This window comes from Xenopus laevis, chromosome 8S (genome assembly GCF_017654675.1).
Source record: "Xenopus laevis strain J_2021 chromosome 8S, Xenopus_laevis_v10.1, whole genome shotgun sequence".
NCBI classification, from domain to species: Eukaryota; Metazoa; Chordata; class Amphibia; order Anura; family Pipidae; genus Xenopus; species Xenopus laevis.
In genome coordinates, this window is record NC_054386.1 from 35,125,137 (window position 1) to 35,131,320 (window position 6,184).

The following is a 6,184-nucleotide window of genomic DNA, read 5'->3' on the forward strand; positions in this document are numbered from 1 at the left end:
CTGGTCTTGGCTGTGGAACTGAGACTTTTGCAACATTGTTTAGAAAGTAACAACCAGGAATTAAGCAAATGCTTTCAAGAACAATTGTTTTTACAAATAACTTTAAACACAATGTGTGTGTATGTATATATATATATATATATATATATATATATATATATATATATATATATATATATATATATTGGAAAGTTGCTTATCATGCACATTTTTATTTGGGGGTTAACTTGCCCTTTGAGCTGATTACAGGTTAGCAATGCATTCTGGAGCATAATAAGTAACAGCTTTCATAATGCAGTCTGCCAGGCAAAATATGTCTGACATGAAAATATGAAGTCAGCTCCAAACCTCGATAGATATTAAACGGAAAGGGGGAAGAATCTAAGCAAAAGTCCTAAAAGGGTTCCCACAGTGGGAGGCTGGTTATATCTCCATGCCACAGACAGAAACGTTATCATATGCAATTAGCCTTTAGGTATCAGAAGGGGACTCATGGCTTGGAGCTAGACTCCAACCCCCTCCCCAAGTGAAAGTGTCGTTCTCTATTTTTCCTATTAGTATATCACTGGGAAACAACAGGGGGCACACTGAGAATAAACTAATTGTATGGGATGGATTAGGTTTGGTTAATTCACATAGCTGAGGTTTGGGGTTGGTTGAGGCAATAACAGGTTGGAAGAGGGACAGGCAAATGCACTAGCAAATTGCAGTAGCTTCAAGTGGTTTCAGCTCTTGTGCAACTACAGCTTCTAACCACTTATTATGCCAGAGGTCGTGATGATTTTGCAGTTTGGAGTGGGAATATCTATCTATGGCTTACACAACACACTGCAAAGCAACTAGGATTCGAAATTGCAGAGCAAGGGCCTGCGGTGATTTGCAGCAGCTGTTCAACAGGAAACCAGAAGCAGTTTCTGTTGGGCAGAACTGCAAATTACAACGGAATGTGATTATTATAAAGTAAAATACAGTTTGTAATGTCCTATAGGAATTCTACTATTGCATAATCGGTCTTTCCTGTAGAGCCACACATGCTTAAAGGGACACTCTCCTGAATATTCTACCTAAGCATGAGAAATATGTAAAGCTGAGCAATTCTGGGGCAAAATGTACATGTGCAGGGCTGGATCTAGGTGTAGGCAGAAGAGTCAGTCTGCCTACCTCTAGTTCAGCTGATGAAATGATGAGGCTCTTTGTTATCAATGGTAAAAAGGGCGGGCTCAAGTTTTGTGAGAAGCTCCCTGATTGTCACCTTACAGAAAAGACCATTGAGAGGAGGGGCTTGCTTTGGACATCCTTGTCATCTGGTCCGGCATTGCTTATGTGGTTATACATTTCCAAATTTACTCAGAGACAAAACAGCAGTCTGGTTTTGCTTTATGGCAATTAATTCAGTAACAATGGTGGAAAGAGTGGCAACATTGAGCCCTTTAGAATCAGGACCCCTGAGACTTCCATCCATATTTGTTGTCATATGCAAGCAAAAAGGGCAACCTGTTTAGGTAACAAAGTTGTATTTAGTGCCAGTGAATCAGTGTCAGGGTTGGCACCTTTTCTGGAAAAAAATTCCTATACTTTTATATTTATTATTTATATTTTTTCCCTATTCATAACATTGGGATCAACCATCATTTTTACCAGCCAGGCCAGTAAAATACCGGCCAGGTGGCAACCCTAGGTGGCACAGGGCTTTACCAATCTGATTCATGGTATTAAAGGACCATACATCACAAAACCAATTAGAATATTTGCATTAAATGGGTTGGGCAGTAGTGATGTGCAAGCCGGCCCGAAGACCACGAGTCAGGCTGGTTCAGGCCGACTTCTGCAGTACATCCTTGGGCGGGTTCGGGTCCATGCAAGCCCAGTCCCTTTGGTGATGCCACAGCGAGGCAGGGCTGCATGCATATTAAAAGAGGGGAGCATGCTAGGTTAGGGTCGGGTGCAGGCTGTGGCACAGTGGGTTAGGGTCAGGACAGGCTGGGGCGCAGCAGGTTAGGGTCAGGTACGGGCTGGGGTGCAGCGGGTTAGGGTAGGGTACGGGCTGGGGCGCAGCTGGTTAGGTACTGGCTGGGGCACAGTGGGTTAGGGTCGGGTGTAAGTCGAGTTTTTCGCAACCCTCACATCACTGTTGGGCAGGGCCCTCATTATATCCTTATCAGTTATTCTATGTATTTTTGTATGTAATCTGCAGGTTGGCCTGAACCTGCCCGACCCACTAGTATCCACCCTTCTATTGTACATAACTGCAGAATGTGTTGACGCCTTCTAAACACTTATTAGTAATAATTATGGGTGATGCTGACCATACATTTAATGATCTGCTTGTCTGGCAAGGTCTCCAAACAAGCAGATCTTTATGAGGACCATGACAAATTAGCAGTGTCCGTGTGAAAAACTACTAATAACATTAGATAAGCAAATAACATGTCCTGACTAATGGCGGCACGTGCCCAATGTCCTTCTAAGCCTGTTTGCTAATACTCTTAGTTCTACAATATCCCCACCCTGTGGGTGATTTTCCCTGCCAAGCATAATATTCACTCCCAAAATAAAGTCACGCTGCCCTCTGATAAGTTACAATGTACCCAGGTGGTAAGGTGCACCAGCCTAATGCCATTTTATTCTACTTGGCTGCTCCCACCACCATTCAGATCTGCATTTAGCATGCCTTTCAATAGATGTACATTCAAACATCCATGTGTCAGGGTCCAAAAATAATAGGTGCAATGAAAAATAAGTATCAGCGTTGCCTGGAAGTTACAGTAACAAGTCTTTCCTGGCAAGCGTAACACTACTTGAGTGTGACTCCTGCTTACTTGGGCACTTTTGTTGCCATTAGCAGATGCAATAAACACTACCAGTATGTTATCTGTTGCCACTATCAGTCACACGGCCGGTTAAACAGTGACTAGTCCTCCTATAATCCTAGGAGTAAGAGCCACACACTATATCTAGTAAGTGAAAGTCCCTTCTGGTGTCATTATACAAACGAGAGACAGCTCTGGCTGGCATTTACACTAGTGCAGAGTCAATGCCAGTGAGAAGCACCATCTGAGCAACAGCTTGTAGATAGAGACCACTTTCTTCCGGTACGTGACAGTCCTTACCCTAACCCAGCTGTCTAAAATCCTTACCAGTGTGCAACACAAACCTAAGCGCTTTCACCATTAAATTAACTTTTGGTATGATGTAGAGAGTGATATTCTGAGACAATTTGTCAAATAATATAATAAAAAATGAAATAATAAAAAATGAAAACCAATTGCAAATTGTCTCAGAATATCACTCTGATATAAAGGGGAACAACCCCTTTGACAACCACAGTGCGTGGGTGTGATCAGTGACTATATGAGTAATAATTGTGGCCTGTGAGTAATAATAATAATCACATGCTGGGTACAAAATCCCTACAAGGGACACTGCCTATGACACAGCATCACTGTGAAAATCACTACTACACAACTAACAGTCTGGAGGTGAACGACATTTTATCAGTGTAATTATATATTCATACAAATAGCTATAAAAGTCACAGCCTGACTATGAGTAACACTTTATAGTTATAGAAGTGACAGGTGCCTGGTAGTGACACTGTAGCTGTATAGAATTGACATCCTGCCTGTGAGACTGTAGCACTACAGAAGGGACAGCCTGCCTAGGAAAGATAGGGGAGAACTACAGAAGTGACAGCTAGCATGTGAGTCACGAGGAAGCATTATAGAGATGACTGGCAGTGTGGCAATGACACTGTAGCAATACAGAAGTGACAGCCAGCTTCTGGTTGACAGGGGAGCACTACTAAGGTGATAGCCAAACTGTGTGTGACACTAAAGCACTATAGAGGTAACAGCTTGCCTGTGAGGGACAGTGTAGCCCTGCAAAAATGACAACCTTACTGAGTGCACTTTTGCACTATAGAAATGACAGCCTACCTATGATTGATATTGGAACACTACAGAATGACAAGTTCCTGCGACTGACACAGCAGCACTAGAAAACTGCTGGCCAACCTGTGAGCGCTGCTGCAGAATTACATAAGTGACTGTAGCACTACTGAAGAATATGACATTGTTGCACTACAGACCCTGTTTGTGAGCACTGTACAAGTGACAGCCAGCCTGTACATGATACTGTAGAGCTACAGAAGTGACAGCCTAGTTGTGAGTAATACTGGAATGGGAACTCTGTACAAACTCACGTGCACACTCAGGCCCTTTCTGCCACGATTACGCTTGGTGCACAGCTCTTCAGGGAGACGGCCCTCCCAAATTATACTGATAAGAAGCAATACAGGCTGGCACACAGAGCTATTCAAACCGGGGTGCAACCCCTGGTACGTTTATTGCATCACAACGTTTCGGGGGCGTTCCCCCTTCGTCAGGTCACCTGACGAAGGGGGAACGCCCCCGAAATGTTGTGATGCAATAAACGTACCAGGGTTGCACCCCGGTTTGAATAGCTCTGTGTGCCAGCCTGTATTGCTTCTTATCAGTATAATACTGGAATGGCACAGAACTGACAGCTCACCCTACATATGTGGCAGGTAGCCTGTCAGTAGCACTACGAAGTGACAGCCTGTCTGCGAGCAGCACCATATAAATACAGCCAGCCTGTCAGTGATACTGAAGTGTGACAAAAGTGACAGCCCACCAGTGAGTGACACTGCAGCACTATAGTAGTGACAGTCTACCAGTGAGTGACACTGCAGCACTATAGACAGTGTGAGTGACAGGGGAGCACTATAGTAGTGACAGGCTGCCTGTTGAGTGACAGGGGAGCACTATAGCAGTGCCAGGCTGCTTGTTGAGTGACAGATAGTGTGATTGACAGGGGAGCACTATAGTAGTGTCAGGCTGCCTTTTGAGTGATAGGGGAGCACTATAGTAGTGTCAGGCTGCCCGTTGAGCGACAGGGAGCACTATAAGGGGGACAGACAGTGTGAGTGACAGGGGAGCACTATAGTAGTGCCAGGCTGTCTGTTGAGTGACAAGGAAGGACTATAGGGGGGACAGACAGTATGAGTGACAGGGGAACACTATAGTAGTGCCAGGCTGTCTGTTGAGTGGCAGGGGAGCACTATAGGGGGACAGACAGTGTGAGTGACAGGGGAGCACTATAGTAGTGCCAGGCTACCAGTTGAGTGACAGGGGAGCACTATAGGGGGGGACAGACAGTATGAGTGACAGGGAAGCACTATAGTAGTGCCAGGTTGCCTGTTGAGTGACAGGGGAGAACTATAGGGGGGACAGACAGCATGAGTGACAGGGGAGCACTATAGTAGTGCCAGGCTGCCTGTTGAGTGACAGGGGAGCACTATAGGGGGGACAGACAGCATGAGTGACAGGGGAGCACTATAGAAGTGCCAGGCTACCAGTTGAGTGACAGGGGAGAACTATAGGGGGGACAGACAGTATGAGTGACAGGGGAGCACTATAGTAGTGCCAGGCTGCCTGTTGAGTGACAGGGGAGCACTATAGGGGGGGCAGACAGTGTGAGTGACAGGGGAGCACTAAAGCAGTGCCAAGCTGCTAATTGAGTGACAGACAGCGTTGAGTGACAGGGGGCATTATAGTAGTGACAGATCCAGCCTGCGAGTGACACTACAACCACACAATTCGCGACAGCCCAACCAATTGACAGCATAATACTGATCACCAAACCGATCCTCTGAGTCACATACCCAACAGCGCAGGCGGATCCTCATTTCACGCTTACAGTCTCCGTCAGACCCAAACAGCCACCTCCATACTCTCTTTGCTTGCTACGCCAACAGCGCTAGAAACGCCACGGAGCCACACTCCACCAGTATCAGCACCGATGTACTTACGCTTTCTCCGTAACTCCCGCCAACTCTTCGCCTTCCAGAATACAGATTCGCGGAAATCACACAATGGTGACGCAACAGAGACAAAAGAGCGCTCATTGGGCATAGGGTGAAACAGACTCAGTCTTCGATTGGCTGGTAACAAGCAATGTGACGTTTTATTGGTTGGTCCGTAATCTCTGCGTTCTGTCATTGGATATCTCCTCTTCACCATCGAATGTATGAACCGCTGAGAGTAACAAGCATTGTATCTGAGGGAGAAACTGTCCCAGCTGTGAATGAGAGAGTTTAATTATTTAAAGTAATAAGGCCAAGGCAAATGGATTTTCTATTAATCGTTTCTCATTAACTAAATTG

The 6,184-nt window shown here is 45.4% G+C and overlaps 1 protein-coding gene across 2 annotated transcripts in view; it reads right to left on the minus strand.

The window, feature by feature from the left end:
• The window catches only part of fam102a.S (family with sequence similarity 102 member A S homeolog), a 43,341-nt gene extending 37,493 nt beyond the window's left edge, over positions 1-5,848 (minus strand). Inside the window, exon 1 of one of the 2 annotated variants that reach the window (XM_018232743.2) lies at positions 5,831-5,848. The gene's annotated coding sequence lies outside the window, so the exon portion shown is untranslated. The other variant, XM_018232742.2, reaches the window with a different exon arrangement.
• Between the last annotated feature and the right edge of the window lie 336 nt (positions 5,849-6,184).